The 19135-nt window shown below is 44.0% G+C and overlaps 1 pseudogene; it reads left to right on the top strand.

Moving 5' to 3' along the window:
- The first annotated feature begins 17579 nt into the window (after positions 1-17579).
- LOC143979968 (U2 spliceosomal RNA) lies at positions 17580-17690 on the top strand (annotated as a pseudogene).
- Positions 17691-19135: the final 1445 nt, after the last annotated feature.

Below are 19135 nucleotides of genomic sequence, written 5' to 3'. Positions count from 1 at the left end.
GATTAATGAGAATCTTGAGAAGGGTTTTATCAGACACTCAACCTCTCCTGCTGGCGCAGCCTTATTCTTCGTGACGAAAAAGGACTCCACCCTGCGTCTGTGTATTGACTACAGAGATTTAAATAGGATTACAATTAAGAATCACTATCCACTCCCACTGATTCCAGAAATGCTTGAGAGACTCAGCTCTGCCAAGCTCTTTACCAAATTAGATTTACGGGGGGCATACAACCTTGTCCGCATTCGTCCCGGAGATGAATGGAAAACTGCTTTCAGAATCAAATATGGACATTTTGAGTCTTTGGTCATGCCCTTTGGGCTTTGCAATGCTCCTGCAACTTTTCAACATTTTATTAATGATGCTTTTCGAGATTTGCTCGATCAGTTTGTAATAGCATATTTGGATGACATTATCATTTTCTCTGATACTTTGGAAGAACACCGCAAGCATGTCCATATTGGAATCAACTTTACATCAAACTAGAGAAATGCGAGTTTGAAGAAACTCAGATCCAGTTCTTGGGATACATAATCTCTTCTGAAGGGTTTATTAATGGATCTTGATAAGATCAAAGCTGTGGTGGATTGGCCTGTCCCTAAGAATGTTAAAGAGATACAGTGATTTGTTGGATTTGCCAACTTTTACAGAAGATTTATAAGGAATTTCTCTAAGGTAATTGCTCCAATTACACAGTTGACAAAGAAAGGGGTACCCTTTTTTGTGGTCACCTGAGGCACAGGCTGCCTTTAGTAAACTGAAAACTCTCTTCATGTCTGCACCAATACTGGTACATCCAGATCCAGGACTACCTTTCATTGTAGAAGTTGATGCTTCTAATTCTGCTGTGGGAGCTATCCTTTCTCAGCGAATGGGAGAAAAAATGCAGCTTCCTCCTTGTGCTTATTTCTCCCGACTGATGTCTTCAGCCGAGATGAATTATGACATTGGAAACAAGGAGCTGCTGGCAATTAAGGAAGCATTTTCTGAGTGGAGGCATCTGCTGGAAGGAGCTAAGCACCCTGTAACCGTTCTCACCGATCATAAAAATTTGGAATTTATTAGGTCTGCTAAAAGGTTGTCATCTAGATAAGCACGTTGGACCCTTTTCTTTTCCAGGTTTAATTTTGTTATTTCATACCGCCCTGGGTCAAGGAATAGTAAGGCTGATGCCCTATCACAGATGTTGTCTGGGCCTCTCCAGGAAAGCACCTCTGAATGTACAATCCTGCCTCAAAAGAACTTTCTAGGGGCCATGAGTTCGAAGACATTTCTTAATCTTCTCAAGGAGGGGTATAAGAATGACCCACTTCTTAATAATCCTCCTAAGGACATTAACCTCAAGTACAACAATGTTTTTTGGACTCAAGCGCATTGCCTCTATGTACCTGAATCAGTTCGGGTAGAAGCCCTCAGGTTGGTACATGACTCTAAACTTGCTGGTCATTTTGGGGTTTCTAAGACAGAAGAACTCTTATCACGTTCCTTTTGGTGGCCTGGGTACAAGAAAGATGTAAAGAGTTATGCGGCTTCATGTCTAACCTGTGCTCGCAATAAGACACCTCGATCTTCTCCTCTGGGGTTACTTCTACCACTGCCTGTTCCATCAAGACCATGGGGGTCAATTTCTATGGACTTTGTGGTTGACCTTCCTCTTTCAAAAGGGATGACCACCATTCTGGTAGTCGTGGACCGTCTCACTAAGATGGCTCACTTTATTCCAGTTAAAGGGGGTACCCTCCGCCGAACATACTGCTGAGGTAATGGTTAGAGAAGTTTTTAAACTTCATGGAATTCCTGATGATGTGGTGTCTGACAGAGGGGTACAGTTTACCTCAAAATTTTGGAGAAGTTTTTGCTCCGCTTTGGGTGTAACAGTTAATCTGTCCTCGGCTTTTCATCCACAGTCTAATGGTCAGACCAAGAGAACCAATCAAACTCTGGAGCAACACCTTCGATGTTTCGTGAGTTATCTTCAGGATGACTGGGTGGACTACCTTCCTACGACAGAGTTTGCTTATAATAACTCTAAACATAGCTCCACTTCCCAAAGCCCATTTTTCTTAAACACCGGGTATCATCCAGTTTTTATTCCTGATCTCCCCATCTCAACTTCAATTCCTGCTGTTACCAACAGACTAACTTCATTACATAAGATCCAGGAGAAATTGACTGATACGTTGAAGGAGGCGCAGGAATATTACAAGAAGGCTGCTGACAGACATCGTAGGTCTATTCCCACTTTTCAAGTAGGTGAGAAAGTTTGGTTATCCACCAAAAATTTTAAAGTTCAAGTTCCATGTGCTAAGTTGGGTCAAAAGTTTATGGGACCTTTTGAGATTTCTGCTCAAATCAACCCGGTCACTTTTCGCCTAAAAATTCCTGATAATATGAAGATTCCCCCTGTGTTTCATATATCGCTACTCAAACCATTTCATGAAAATACTTTTTCTGCAAGAATTCATCCTCCTCCTCCACCTGTTGAGGTACAGGGTGAAGAAGAATTTGTGGTGGGAAAAATTCTTGACTCCAGGATCTCCAGGAACAAATTGCAATATTTGGTTCAATTGGAAGGATATGGGCCAGAAGAAAATTCTTGGGAGCCTGAAAAGAATGTTCATGCCCCTAGATTAACAAGGGAATCCCACCAGAGGTTTCCTCAGAAACCTGGCCCTAAGACGTCCAGGGGACATCCTGGGAGGAGGGGAGTACTGTTAGGACCTGGGTTTGAACTGGGACCTCTGGTGTGTCTGGCAGTGACTCTGCTTGCTGAGCCTGATTATGAGTCTAGCTGCTATTTATTGTATGTCTCAAAGCAGGTGGAGAGCAAAATTGCATGGAAGAGGGGGCCCAAGAAAATGTTTGCCCAGGGTTCAGTCAATATTAAAGATAGCCCTGGTTAACTCTTTTGTGTTAAAGCAGTTGTAAACCGCTTAGTTTTTTTTTTTTTTTTTTGCAAGGTAAAGGCATAATTTGCTAGTATGCATTGCATACTAGCACAATGTGTGAAACTTACCTGAAAACGAAGCCCTCCAGCAGAGGCAGCATCCATCTTCTCATGGTCTTCCTTCCAGGTCCACAGCTCAGGTTTGGCATACGCGGGGAGCTGTCATTCAAGGCACATGTATCTGAAGGGATGCACGGGTGGCTGTTCCTTCAGAGTTCATGCGCCGATGGTGCAATTGGCTGCATGCAATGTAAATATCTCCTAAACGGTGTACATTTAGGAGATATTTACAGTACCTATAGGTAAGCCTTATTATAGGCTTACCTATATGTCAAAATTATACACAGGAGTTTACTTCCTCTTTAACCACTTGCTGATCACCCGCTGTCAATTGACGGCGGCACAATGTCACTCCTGCACGAATCGCAGTAGCTGTACAGCAGGCATTTTAAGGAGTATAGGGCATGCCCATGGCATGATGTGGAAGCTTGTGCGAGTGGCCGGCAGCCCCGATAGCCACCAGCTACTCATGATTGCTCTTGAGAAGAAGAGAACGGAGATCTGTCAATGTAAACAGACAGATCTCCATTCTGTCAGGGGTGAGGAGAGAGATCTGTTGTTCCTAATGCTTAGGAACACCGATTAGTCGCCTCACCCAGGCAGTCCCATCCCCCCACAGTTAGAATCACTCCCTAGGGGGGGGGCGTGGCCAGCAGCCGAGGAGTATGGCCGCAGTGTGAGAGAGCTCCGTCCGCCGCTAGAATACCGGAGCTATTTACAGCATCCCTGAGCGGATTTCAATGGCGGTTTCAGCTCCCCCGAGTTTGGGCAGAGGTACAGACCATGTCCAGGAGACGGAAAGAGGCTAAAAGACTCAGCCGCATGACGGACTTTTACCGTCAGCCCCGTGAAGTACAGGCCCAAGATGGCGCCGGAAGGCCGGAGAGCAGGGAAAGAAGCAGGCACGCTACTGAGGATCCTCCGGTGCCTAACCTTTCAAAACGCCAGGATGATCTTACGAGGAGAGGTAATCAGCACTCCCCAACAGCATCTTCCACATCTAGCCCCATTAAAGCTAAGCAGCCACACGTTCAGGGGGAGGAGGAGGAAGAACTGTGTAATGCTTCACTAAATGACACAAGAGAGCTACAGGACTCCATCTTGGAATTCCCCACAAATAATCTACCGGTTATCGATACCACGCTCAAAGATATGTTAGTGTCTCTCCGCAGTACGCTACACGCAGACATTCTATCTCTTACCAAACACTTTAAAGAGGAAGTGAAGGCAGTAGATACTAGGGTGTCTCATGTTGAACGAAAGATGGGAGAATTCGCGGGAACTATTAATAAAGTGATTGATGCCCACAACGAAAGGGAGAATGACCTGCTCTCGATGAAGGAAAAAATTGGTCAGTGATCCTCTGTTTCTCAATTTTCTTTTCACATTTTTTTTTTCGATTCATTATTTTTACTTTTTTGGTTGTTTTCATTTCTTCATTGGCAATATTTTGCTAACCATTGTGATCCTATAGTGGTGTAATAATTCTTACTGTTCAACTGGTTCTGCCTCAGGGTTTTTGTTCGCCACAACATGGGTTTCAAGGTAACCTCATTTAATGTAAGAGGCCTGAACAGCCCTCACAAGAGGAGCATGCTCTGGAGAGAAGTTACAAAAATTCACAGTGACATTTTATGTCTACAAGAAACCCATTTTGTGGACGCTAAACACCCGCAGCTGAGTAACAGGCATTTTCCGATTACCTTTTTTTTGAATGCCCAGAAAAAGCATAGGGGAGTGGCTATCTTGCTCAGAGATACACTACAATTTAAATGCCTACAGGTCGAAGTGGATACAGCGGGCAGGTATATTATTTTAATAGGGGAGATTAATGGTACAGTCTATACCATAGTGAATGTTTATGTCCCGAACAGTAAACAATTGTCCTTCCTTAATAAAGTGAAAAAAAAAGTGGCAGTAATGCACAGGGGTTTCCTTTTATTCTGCGGTGACTTCAACACCATACCAAACCAAACTTTGGACGTCTCATTTCGTCCCAACAAACCCAGGGCGAGGGTTACTCTTGCGCATTTCATGGCCTCAGAGGGATTGTTTGATGTGTGGAGATGCCAACATTCTACAGAACGTGACTATTCCTACTTTTCTAGTGCACATAATTCATACTCAAGAATCGATCTGTTCTTAGTTGACAAATTTCTATTACAAAAAATTAGCATGTCTTGCATTCATAATATTTCATGGTCAGATCACGCTCCTATATCTGTGATGGTGGAGGGGAGACAGGTTGAGACCAGGGCAAATAGGTGGAGAAATGACGCATCTTTGTTTTCACACCCCAAATTTTCCCAAGAGCTTACTTCCGAGCTTCGGGAGTTTTTTGATCGCAACGCGGGGTCGGTATCGGACCCTTTTACATTGTGGAACACACACAAGGCCTTTATGAGAGGGGTCCTCATTAAGCTGGGAAGCATAGCCAAAAAACAGAAAACCCACAAAATTGACTGCCTTCTTGCCCAAATTGAAAAATTGGAATCTCTTAATAAACAGGCCCCTGATGGCGCCAGAGGGTTACAATTAGACGGCCTTAGACACGAACTTAGACTGCTTTTGATCTCCAATCATGATTACACGTTGAAAAAATGGAAGGCTCGCTTCTATCACCAAGGGAATAGGGCTGGGAAACTTTTAGCTAGGCAAACGAAGGAAAAAGTCATTAAACAGAAAATTCCCTTCATCCACCACCCGACTAGTGGAGCTAGAGTGGCCAACCCAAAAGATATAGCCAATGCTTTTAGGGACTATTACAGTGCTTTATATAATTTGAAGGATGATGAGTCTGTCCCACAGCCAACTACGGAAAAGATTGATAGTTTTCTAAATAACATAACACTCCCTACAACTGATCAAGACCAATTGACGGCGCTAAATGATCCCATTACGATAACCGAACTCCAAAAAACGATTTTAGCATTACCATTAAATAAATCTCCAGGTCCAGATGGGTTTTCATCTGAGTATTATCGTAACTTCTACCCCATTTTAGGTCAACATTTACTAAACACTTTTGAAAAAGCCTCATCAATCTCATCGTTCCCCCAAGAAATGTTAGCTTCCACGGACATAACCCTACCCAAACTAGGAAAATCATCTGATGCCCCTCAAAATTTTAGGCCCATCTCTTTATTAAATGTCGACGTTAAGATTTACGCAAAAATAGTAGCCAATAGATTGTCAAAAATTTTACCATCGTTAATTAAAAATGACCAGGTGGGATTTATTCAGGGCCGCCAGGCACCAGACGCAACTAGGAGAATAGTGAATTTGATTCACGCAGCGGAGGTCTCGGGGGATCCTTCTCTGTTTCTGACTCTAGACGCAGAGAAGGCCTTCGATAGGGTCCATTGGGGATACCTGGGTCGGGTATTAGATAAATTTGGCCTGGAAGGAAATATTAAGTCAGCCATCACAGCCTTATATACTTCCCCTTCAGCTATGGTCTACACGGAAGGCATGTACTCTGACAGCTTTAATATTACTAATGGGACTCGACAGGGGTGCCCGTTGTCACCCCTGATATTTGCACTTTTAATGGAACCCTTAGCTGAGACGATTCGTACGCACCCACGCGTTTCAGGTGTCCCTGTCCTAAAGCAATCACACTCCATCACGTTATTTGCGGATGACGTTATTTTGTCCCTGTCCCGTCCAATAACCTCACTGCCAGCAGTGCATGATATTTTGGAGCAATTCAATAAAATTTCATATTATAAAGTAAATGCATCCAAATCTAGTCTTCTTGCGATTAACGTTAAAGAAAAAACTAGACAACTGTTAGCTACACGATTTCCGTACCCATGGACAGATCAACCAATTCAATATCTGGGAATAAAAATGATGTCTCCTAGTTCTGGGATATTTAGAGCGAATTTTATACCACTCCTGTCTTCCCTCCATCAGGAACTGGACAGACTTGGGAAATTTCATCTCACTTGGATGGGCAGATTGGCAGCATACAAGATGTTAATTCTCCCTAAACTATTATATTTGTTCAGGGCCCTACCTATAAAGATCCCATTTTCGTTTCTCTTGTCAGCTCAGGCTCAACTTTCTTCCTTTGTATGGCAGGGGAGGAGGCCGAGGTGCCCCAAGTCTATTCTCTGCAGGAGAAGAGAGATGGGAGGCATGGGGTTTCCTATTCTAAAGGACTACTACATGGCGTGTCTATTAGACCAACTGAAATTTTGGTTCCAGCATCAGATAGGGAAGCAATGGGTAGCGATAGAACAATCATGGATGGGTCCCAACTCCCTATATGCTGCATTATTGGCCTCCTCCTTTGCCGGTTCGACACTTAAATCAGATCATCCCATTATCACCTTGGTACTGAACACATGGAATAATTTTATCCAAAGCGTTATTGACCATCGGAACTTGACAGAGATTCATGCTCCCATTTCATCTTTATGCTTCGTTTTAGAAGATTTAGATCTAGCACTCTGGGAGCAAAGGGGAGTCTCACGGGTATCGGACTTGTGGGAGAAAGACAGGTTAATCCCTTTTGAGACCCTGGCACGCAAATATTCATTGCCACCATCAGCTTTGTTCACTTATTTACGAATTGCCTCCTTTTTAAACCAACATAGGGGTTCCTCTATTAAAATACCACATAAGGCATGGTCTTTCTGGTCTGACGAAACGACATTTAAAGGGGGGATTTCCCTTTTCTATAACCTGATACAAGAGAAGGGTCGTTTTAGCAGGATATCTCCCATCCAGAAGTAGGAGAGGGATCTTGCTTTATCTTTTTCTGCGGACCAGTGGAAGATGGCGATGCAGAGCAATTGTCACTTTGTGAGGTCCATCTCCCACTGGGAGACTACACAGAAAATTTTGCTTAGATGGTATTACACCCCCTACATTACGGCAAAGTTCACAAGGGATGCTTCGCATGATTGTTGGCGAGGTTGCGGGAAGATTGGAACGCTGATACATATGTTGTGGGAATGCCCCCATTTAAGAAGTTTTTGGAGGGGGGTATTCTCACTAATCTCTAAAATCACTGGTTTTCTCAGACAAGCTACACCAGAACTAGCAATTTTGAATCTGAATATTGATCAATTTCCCCCATCTCTGAGAATGATAACAGTTCAAATTCTATCCACAGCTAGGCTCCTAATTGCTAGGAGCTGGAAAACCCCTACTTCTCCTAACATTAGTGAACTTACTAAAAAAATTGATGAAACTTTTAAATATGAGCAGATTCTTGCTTCAATGGAAGGGAAGTCTTATAGATTGTATTCGCAATGGTCACCTTGGATCGCAGCCAGGAAAATCGTTTAAATTTATGCAACAATTTTCTAGAATCTCTTTGTGTTTTTGGTTTAACAATACCTTATTTTGAAAGAATAGTCAACAGTTTATGTATACTGAAAAATTTTGAAAGGATGAATATCTCTTTATTTGTGAGAACTTGTACTTAGATCTCAAGAATGGTTTGTTATAGATCTCATTTGTTAAAAATGTGTCGTGCTTTTACTGATTGCTGTGAGATGTTCATTGTAATGTCTTATCCTTTCAATAAAAAAAATATAAAAAAAAAAAAAGAATCACTCCCTAGATAACACAATTAAGCGCTCGCTCACCCCCTAGTGTTAACCCCTTCCCCGTCAATGACATTTATACAGTAATCATTGGCTATTTATAGCACCAAATGTCAATGGTCCCAAAATAGTGTCAAAAGTGTCCGTTCTGTCTGCCGTAATGTCGCAGTCCTGATAAAAATCGCAGATCGCCACCATTACTAGTAAAAAAATAAATAATAAAAATGCCATAAATCTATCCCCTATGTTGTAGTCACTATATATTTTGTGTAAACCAATCAATATACACTTATTGCAATTTTTCTTTAACCACTTTCAGACCGGACCATTTTGCTGGTAAATGACCAGAGGTCTTTTTACAATTTGGCACTGCGCTGCTTTAACTGGTAATTGCGCGGTCATGCAATGTTGTACCCAAACAAAATTTGCGTCCTTTTCTTCCCACAAATAGAGCTTTCTTTTGATGGTATTTGATTGCCTCTGCGATTTTTATTTTTTGCGATATAAACGTAAAAAGACCGCAAATTTTGAAAAACAATGATATTTTCTACTTTTTGTTATTAGAAAAATCCAATAAACTCAATTTTAGTCATACATTTAGGCCAAAATGTATTCAGCCACATGTCTTTGGTAAAAAAAAAGTCAATAATTGTATATTTATTGGTTTGCGCAAAAGTTGTCACATCTACAAACTAAGGTACGTTTTCTGGAAATTACGCAGCTTTTAGTTTACGACTGCCTATCTCATTTCTTGAGGTGCTAAAATGGCAGGGCAGTACAAAACCCCCCCCAAATGACCCCATTTTGGAAAGTAGACTCCCTAAGGAAATTGATAAGTGGCATGTTGAGCCCATTGAATATTTTATTTTTTTGCCTCAAGCGATTGAATAATGACAAAAAAAAATTTTTTTTTTTTTTTTACACAAAGTTGTCACTAAATGATATATTGCTCACACATGCTATGGGCATATGTGAAATGACACCCCAAAATAAATTCTGCTGCTTCTCCTGAGTACGGGGATACCACATATGTGGGACTTTTTGGGAGCCTAGCCGCGTACGGGGCCCCGAAAACCAAGCACTGCCTTCAGGCTTTCTAAGGGCGTAAATTTTTGATTTCACTTCTCACTACCTATTACAGTTTTGAAGGCCATAAAATGCCAAGATGGCACAAAACCCCCACAAATGACCCCATTTTAGAAAGTAGACACCCCAAGCTATTTGCTGAGAGGCATTTTGAGTCCATGGAATATTTTATATTTTGCCACAAGTTGCGGGAAAATTACAAACTTTAATTTTTTTTTATTTTTTTTTCACAAAGTTGTCACTAAATGATATATTGCTCACACATGCTATGGGCATATGTGAAATGACACCCCAAAATAAATTCTGCTGCTTCTCCTGAGTACGGGGATACCACATATGTGGGACTTTTTGGGAGCCTAGCCGCGTATGGGGCCCCGAAAACCAAGAACCGCCTTCAGGTTTTCTAAGGGCGTAAATATTTGACTTCACTCCTCACTACCTATTACAGTTTTGAAGGCCATAAAATGCCAAGATGGCACAAAACCCCCACAAATGACCCCATTTTAGAAAGTAGACACCCCAAGCTATTTGCTGAGAGGCATGTTGAGTCCATGGAATATTTTATATTTTGCCACAAGTTGCGGGAAAATTACAAACTTTTTTTTTTTTTTTCACAAAGTTGTCACTAAATGATATATTGCTCACGCATGCCATGGGCATATGTGAAATGACACCCCAAAATAAATTCTGCTGCTTCTCCTGAGTACGGGGATACCACATATGTGGGACTTTTTGGGAGCCTAGCCGCGTACGGGGCCCCGAAAACCAAGCACCGCCTTCAGGCTTTCTAAGGGCGTTACAGTTTTGAAGGCCATAAGATGCCAAGATGGCACAAACCCCCCCCAAATGACCCCATTTTGGAAAGTAGACACCCCTAAATTTAGGGGTACACTAGTGAGACTAGGTAATAAATGGCGGGTGCCCTGAAACTATAAAAAAATAACTAACCAACCAGCGTCACCTGTAACAGTTATATGGTGATCACTGGTGAAAGGGTTAACTAGGGGGCAATCAGGGGGCTTTATGCGGTAGTATATGGGGGTCCCTGGCGCTATAAAAAGCTGCGGCGAACCTAAATACCTACCTGCCTAAGTAGCGTCACCTGTGACACTAATACAGCGATCAGAAAAACGATCGCTTATTAGGCTGGGTTCACACTGGAGCGATGCGGGAACGCCACGAATCCGCGGCGGGTTCCCGCATCACATGCCTCCCGGCGGCAGTTCACACTGCCCTATGCGAACTGCTGGGAGTGTCAGTGAAATGTTAATGACACCCCCAGATCAGTTCGCATATCGCAGTGCGATCTGCAAACTCGGATCGCATGGTGTGAACACCCATGCGATCCGATTCTGCTGCGGACCAAAAAAAGGGTCCCGTGCGAGTTTGCGGCGGGTGCGACACGAATTCAGCCATACTATCTGTATGGCTGAACTCGAATCGCACAGAGATCGGATGTGATTTGCACTGCAGTGCGGTGCGAATCACATCCGTTCTCATAAACCGCTGCAATATGAACCCAGCCTTAGTGACACTGGCGACGGGGGGTGATCACGGGGTTAAACCTTTATTGGGGGGTTAGGGGGGTACCTTAGAACTAAAGGGGGCTAACCTTAACTGCCCTAACAGTTATTACAGTCACAAATGACACCCGCCGGGTGATCAGGGGGTTAAACCTTTATTAGGTAATAAAAGGCGGGTGCCCTGAAACTATAAAAAAATAACTAACCAACCAGCGTCACCTGTAACAGTTATATGGTGATCACTGGTGAAAGGGTTAACTAGGGGGCAATCAGGGGGCTTTATGCGGTAGTATATGGGGGTCCCTGGCGCTATAAAAAGCTGCGGCGAACCTAAATACCTACCTGCCTAACTAGCGTCACCTGTGACACTAATACAGCGATCAGAAAAACGATCGCTTATTAGGCTGGGTTCACGCTGGAGCGATGCGGGAACGCCACGAATCCGCGGCGGGTTCCCGCATCGCATGCCTCCCGGCGGCAGTTCACACTGCCCTATGCAAACTGCTGGGAGTGTCAGTGAAATGTTAATGACACCCCCAGATCAGTTCGCATATCGCAGTGCGATCTGCAAACTCGGATCGCATGGTGTGAACACCCATGCGATCCGATTCTGCTGCGGGCCAAAAAAAGGGTCCCGTGCGAGTTTGCGGCGGGTGCGGCGGGTGCGATGCAAATTCAGCCATACTATCTGTATGGCTGAACTCGAATCGCACAGAGATCGGATGTGATTTGCACTGCAGTGCGGTGCGAATCACATTCGTTCTCATAAACCGCTGCAATGTGAACCCAGCCTTAGTGACACTGGCGACGGGGGGTGATCACGGGGTTAAACCTTTATTGGGGGGGTTAGGGGGGTACATTAGAACTAAAGGGGGCTAACCCTAACTGCCCTAACAGTTATTACAGTCACAAATGACACCAATGCAAAAAATAAAAATAAAAAAAATTACATTGGTGTCACTGTGACTGGGGGGCAGGGGTAATTGGGGGGGTGATCGGGGGGGGGGGGGTGTGAGTGTGCCTGGCATGTTCTACTGTGTAGTGTCGTGTTGGTGCAACTCACCGATCCTCTCTCCTCGGTGTCGGAACGAAAAATACCGACACGGAGGAGAGATTACATCACTTCCTCTCCTGTGTTTACATTACAGGAGAGGAAGTGATGTCACGGAGGATTTTCATTCGTCGGGAGCTATCGCGAGTGGGTGGCCATGAATGAATCGCTCCCGAACGAATACCGACCGCCGCAGGCCCTGGGCGGGGGCCCGATCGGGCCCCCGACCCGCGGGCAGGCAAGGACGTACATGTAAGCCCTTATGCCTGCCCGTGCCATTCTGTCGACGTACATCGTCGTGCGGCGGTCGGGAAGTGGTTAAACAAAAATATGTAGAAGAATGCATATTGGCTTAAACTGAGGAAGAAACTTGCTTTTTTATATATTTTTGGGGGATATTTATTATAGCAAAAAGTAAAAAATATTGCTTTTTTTTTTTCAAAATAGTCTATCTTGTCTTTTTTGTTGCTTAAATACCACCAAAAGAAAGCTCTATTTGTGGGAAAAAAGGATGTCTATATTGTTTGGGTACAGCATCAGCATGACTGTGCAATTGTTAGTTAAAGCGACACAGTGCCATATCGCAAAAAATAGCCCAGGAGGGAAGTAAATTATTTAGTGGCTGAAGTGGTTAAAGCGGGAGTTCCGCCGTTTTGTTTTTTTTAAAAGCCAGCAGCTACAAATACTGCAGCTGCTGACTTTTAAAATAAGGACACTTACCCGCCCAGTGCGCCCGCAATGTCGGCACCCGAAGCCGATCTCTCGATCCTCGGGTGCTGCCACCGCCATCTTGGGTATGGAAATCAGGAATCATGCGCGAGTCGCGCTGCGCAATAAGGATGGTCCCCGCTGTCTCTGGGATCCGTGTGTTTCCCAGCAGGCAGCGGGGGACCTTCGGAAAGGGGCGTAGATTCTGCGGAAAGGGGCGTAGCTTCTGCAGATATCTATGCCGGAAGTGGGTGCAGATACCTGTACTGTACAGGTACCTGCACCCCCCTCCCCCCTGAAAGGTGCCAATTGTGGCGCCGGAGGGGGGGAGGGTTCCAATGAGCGGAAGCTCCACTTTAGGGTGGAGCTCCGCTTTAAGGCTGAAAGTTCAGGGACGTAGCACTAAGAGATCAGGAGCCAGCAGCTTTATTAGATGTAAACTGCAAGTGCTAGGGTAGGAATTCTAACAAATGGATTACTGGGGAATGCTTTTATTTTATTCTGTTCAATGTGTTAGGATAAAAACCACTGAGGGTTTATTACTATTTTAAGCATTGTTACATCAAATTTACTATTGGCAAACCTGCTATACATTTAGCAGAGAGGATATTTCATCTTGGATTGCCAGCTGGAAGTAGAACGGAAGTTGCTGACTCGGAGTGCTCTTGCAAAGAAAATTCTTTATTGGCTACATGTATAAAAGCATGATACAAAAGATGCTAATGCACTTCGGCTTTTGCAGCCTACCTCATAGCATGCTATGAGGAAGGCTGCAAAAGCCAAAACACGTTAGCATTTTTTGTATAATGCTATTATAAATGTAGCCAATAAAGAATTTTCTTTGCAAGAGCACTCCGAGTCGCCGGCTTTAATCTTATTGATATCCACTACCTTGGGAGTTGAATGCCTAAGCCAGAGCATTGGACTCCAGATCCTACATATAAAATATAGCTTAGGTAAAACTTTTATATTTGTCTAATATGAACAATTACCAGTTGCTTCTCCAAACAAAAAAAAGAGGTTCTATACTTTTACTTTCATACGGTCCATTTGTAGAAAATTTACTGCAGTGCTGCTGCTTGGCTTCTGTATTTCAAATTCCAGTGTGTTTAGAATACCTGCTTCCCTGCCGCCTCCATGGCTCCTTCTGCTAGCTAGTAGATCAGTACAAGATTTAAGTCTGCTGCAGAAACCACAGCATGCAGCAGGAGAAGCGGGTGTGCAGCCCACCTGAAGCTCAGCTGTGGCCTCTTTTTAACACATGGGCTATTAATTTGCTTTGAATTGGCCTTTAATGAGCCTTAATGCATAAAAATGCACTTGCATTAGTTTTGGGCAGCTTAGTGTACCACAATGCACAGACCATTCACAACACACAGGGGAAATACTTCTGTGCATTGCAGTGGCATTGTTTGCTTTTACTGTATACTGTATTTATCGGCGTATAACACGACCCGGCGTATAACACGCACCCCAAGTTTAGGAGGGAATTTTAAGGAAAAAAACTTTTAGAAGGGAAGTTTAAGGGAAAAAAAACCTTACATTTATATGCCCATCAGTGTCCATCTGCAGCCTTTTCAGTGTCATCTGCAGCCTTGTCCACCATTGCAGCCTTGTCTTGCAGCCTTATGCAGCCTTGTCCACCATTGCAGCCTTGTCATGCAGCCTTATGCAGCCTTGTCCATCATTGCAGCCTTATGCAGTCTTGTCCACCATTGCAGCCTTGTCTATTTTATTTGTCTCTTTTTTATTTTTTAAAAATGCCGCCGCCGAGATACAGAGCCAGATGTGTATCTCGGCAGCACGCGGTAGTTCTCAGCGGCCTCAGGCCGCCTTCGGCTCTTCTTGCCAGCTTTCGGCCGCCTTCGACCGTTCTCGGCAGCTTTCGGCCGCCGAAAGCCGCGGAGAAGAGCCGAAGGCGGCCGAGAAAGGCCGAAAGGCGGCCCAAAGCTGCCGAGAACGGCCGAAGGCGGCTGAAATCCGCCGATATTGGCTGAAAGCGGCCCAAAGCCGCCTTGAAGAGCCGAAGGCAGCTGAAAGACGCTCAGAGGCTAAGAACTGCGGGGGATCAGCGTATAACACGCACCCACAATTTTCCCCTGCTTTTAAGGGGAAAAAAGTGCGTGTTATACGCCGATAAATACGGTACTTGTAAAAGTATGCCTTTTTAAGAGGGCTCATTTGTGTAGATCCCAAATAATAATAAAGACAATATTTTGATGGGTAAAATATGCAGGAGAGCAGTGCGAAGGTTATGACTGGGTGTAGTAAGCACTGGAGTGCCGATCAAAATTAATGACAACAGACATACAGGTATACCATATGCCATAACATTACTGCATGTTTTTCAAATCCTGTCTTAGAATCTAGCTGGCTAACAGCTTATGTAACTTCAGAAAGTAAGCCGTACATTTTTAATTTTATATCACAAATTACATCTATACATGCTGTTTTATTTGAATTATGTAAACCCCAACAATAAACCTCTTTTATTTGCTTTCTTTGAGCTGTTAAATACATTTGTTGTTTGTTCATGATTGATCCTCATGATAAACGTCCTCCCCAACATCTCTTCCTTCTTTATTTCTTTTTTTTTCTCTTATTTTTATATTTTTCACATTTTAGAGTCTATCAACTTTAACAAAATTTAGATGCTATTAAAATGTATCAAAACTACAAATCATATTTATTTATAAGTATTCATATTACTTTGTAGTGAATATTACAATGTGAATTACTTCAAGTTTATACATTTATTTTTACCTTACTTAACTTATAGTTACGTTCGTTTTTATTACATTCAATTTCTGGCATGTAATGTATTTTATACCTATTATTGGCTGATGACTGTACTTATGCATTTTTGTATAACAGAAACGTGTTTCTTTTTCTTATGTCACTATTTAATAAAAATGTATTGAAGGGCTGTTAAATACATATATTGTTTTATATATTCGATATGTTTCGAAAATGATACCTACTGAGATCTTGCCAGACATCCAGGGCTGTCCTGTATCCTGTAAACTCTGCAACCTTATCTCAAATAAAAGTTGCACTGTGCAGCTAACTTCTGAGAACTACTGAACACCTCACACTATGTGAAGAAGAGGAGGAGGTGTTCTGTAGGACACAAGTCATTGTCAAGATCACAGTGAAAATAAAAGAAAAAATGCATGAAAAAGAATCTAATGCAGCCACTAGATGGAAGGACTGGTAATCTACAATATACAAACATTTTCTTATGTTTAAATACATTTTAAATCTACACAGTAATGTCCAGTAGATGGCACAGCAAGACCTGAATTTCTTGCCATAGAGCTCAACAGTAATACCCTGAAAACAGAGCAGTCAAACAAGATGAGGCCCTCACTTACAGTATATATTTTTATCACACCTTTGGCTGCAGTACCAAAGAGATGCAGGTTTAAACTGGCCACAGATAAATCAAAATTCAATGATCTACTTCTGTTGAACGCAGGGGCGGACTGACAACTCATGGGGCCCCCAGGCAATAGGAGATTATAGGGCCCTGAGGCAATCAGAGATTATGGGGCCACACAGTATACACAAACACACACACACAGTATACACATACATGTACACACAGTATACACAGATATGTTTCTATTGGCTGGAAGGTACTGGAGAGGTACAAAGGGGCAGCTATAATCTCTGGATTTTTAGACCAAAAGGGACATTTCAGAGACAGATGTAAAAAAAACACAGATTTTTACATACTCTCACTGATTTTACTGAGGCTGGCAACTCTGATGGGGCCCCCTAGTGGCCCGGGGCCCTCGGGCAGTGCCCGAGTGGCTGAATGGTCAGTCCGCCCCTGGTTGAACGGGAACGTTGAAAAACACTTCTAGATCAGCCAGCGGCAGCAGATGATCAATGTATTCTGACAGCAGAGGAATCCCACTATCAGAATACAGTGGCACAATAGGGAGGATTTTTCCATCCACCTCCCTTGTGTGGATGAAGGAATCTATTCATTTTTCAATCAAACCGCTGCCTGTTAAAAAAAAAAAAAAAAAATGTTTGCCAGTGGTTCCACCCTTAAAGTAGTTAAAGGCTCCAGGTTTTTTACCTTTATGCATTCTATGCATGAAGGTAAAAAATGTTATATGTGCAGCAGCTCCTCCTAATACTTACCTGAGCCCCATCTTAGTCCAGCGATGTGCATGAGAGCAACAGCTCTCCTAGGTCTCTTCCTCCTCATTGGCTGAGACAGCAGCAGGAGCCATTGCCTCCTATTTCTGTCAATCACAGCCAGTGAGCCAATGAGGAAAGAGCGGGGATGAGCCACGCTCCATGTGTAAATGGACACACAGAGTAGTGGCTTGGGTGCCTTCATAAGAAGCTGCTTGCTATTGGGACACTTGGCAGGAGGGTGGGTCAGGAGCACTGGCATGGGGACCAAATAAGAGGAGGATCAGGTCTGCTCTGTGTAAAACCATTACACAGAGCAGGTAAATATGACATATTTGTTATTTTAAAAAAAATAAAAGTGATCGGTGGCAGAGGTGTCGTCCTGTAGCAATAAAACTTCCTACAACTTCCTCGTGTCTGGGAGGAAGTCTCGAAATGTCACTAGGAGTGAGGTGACATATCGCTCTGTGCTGGTGAAGTGTGGTACAGGCTCAGTGCTTCTTAGCCTTTTGGCTAAGATCAAGTGTAGTATCTGTTCTAATCAGTTGCAAGAGGAGGCATTGACGTCACTCCTGAGTGTGGGGAGGGCAGATGCAAATCCAATGGTGTCATTGCACCTGGAAGGGCAGTTTTGGTAGGGGTCAGCATCTGGACATCTATACTGGCGTCAGCGGGGCCTGAGTCTGAGCCGTCTGGAAGGGTGCTCCTGGTGAGGGTGGGTGCTGCAAGGCGGTCTGACCCCAGAGGGTCAGGTCCCTGGCCTTCTGGCCTAGATTGGAGTAGCTCTAGCTTCCGGACAGTTTTTCGTGAGAGAACACCGGGTCCTCTTCTGCATGAAGGGGAGGAATGCTTAGTATCTCTGAATGTAATTAGATAGGAGTGATGGGAGCAGGGGTTGAGTTTGTTGAGGGGCCACCGAACAAGACAGAGCCAACTGCTCGGCTCGGCTCGGCTCAGCTTGCAGTCCCGCCCATACTGGGCGGGACTGCCAGCGGAGCCAAGCCGAATACACAGTACAGTCGGCTCGGTCTTTTTCGGCAGGGCTCGCTCCAGAAACAGCAGGGAGGCGGGACTACGAGTGGAGCCGAGCAGTCGGCTCTGTCTTTTTCAGCCGCGCTCGCTCGGTCTGTCTCTGCGGCGGGAAATTTAAACATGGGCAAGCTGCAAATGACACTGGCAAGCTGCAAATGACACTCTGCAAGGCTGCAAACGGCGCTGGGCAAGCTGCAAATGACACTGGCAAGGCTGCAAACGGTGCTGGGCAAGCTGCAAATGACACTGGCAAGCTGCAAATGACACTCTGCAAGGCTGCAAACAACGCTGGGCAAGCTGCAAATGATGCTGGGCAAGCTGCAAATGACACTGATCATTCTGCAATGATGGACAAGGCTGCAGATGCACACTGATAAGGCTGCATTGACGGGCATTTAAATGTAAGTTTTTTTTCCCTTAAACTTCCCTTCTAAAACTTTTTTCCTTAAAATGCCCTCCTAAACTTGGGGTGCGTGTTATACGCCGGTGCGTGTTATACCCCGATAAATACAGTATTCATCATCCCATGGGGCAAGAATAGAGGAAAGGAAGCTTCCACCAGAAACTTGGCATCCTTGGTTGTCAAGCTAATTCAGAAAGCTTACAGGGTGAAAAACTTGAAACCTCCGGATCAGGTGAATGCTCATTCAACAAGAGCAGTATCATTTTCCTGGGCAACGAGGGCAAATGTTTCTTTGGAAACAGTATGCAGGGCCGCCACTTTGTCTTCTCGACACACGTTCCTTAAACATTATCGTGTTGATCCCGGAGCTCTTACGACAGTAAAGTTCGGGAGAAGAGCACTTTGTGCTGCTATGTCTGTATCTGATTACATTTTTGTCATTAAAGCATTAAACCCACCCCTGTGAGCTAGTTATTTATCACAGGTATGCTGCCATGGAGCCACCAGGAAAACGGAAAATTGTATCATACTATGGGTCCTTTCACACGGGGCGGATCAGTTCTGATCCGCCCCGTGGATGTCCGTTTGCTCAGCGGGGATCACTCCGCCGATCC

This window comes from Lithobates pipiens, unplaced genomic scaffold, assembly GCF_037356315.1.
Source record: "Lithobates pipiens isolate NorthernLeopardFrog02 unplaced genomic scaffold, aLitPip1_a1.2 Scaffold_13, whole genome shotgun sequence".
Taxonomy (NCBI): Eukaryota; Metazoa; Chordata; class Amphibia; order Anura; family Ranidae; genus Lithobates; species Lithobates pipiens.
The sequence above is the reverse complement of the archived record's forward strand: the minus strand, read 5'-3'. Positions and strand labels throughout refer to the sequence as shown.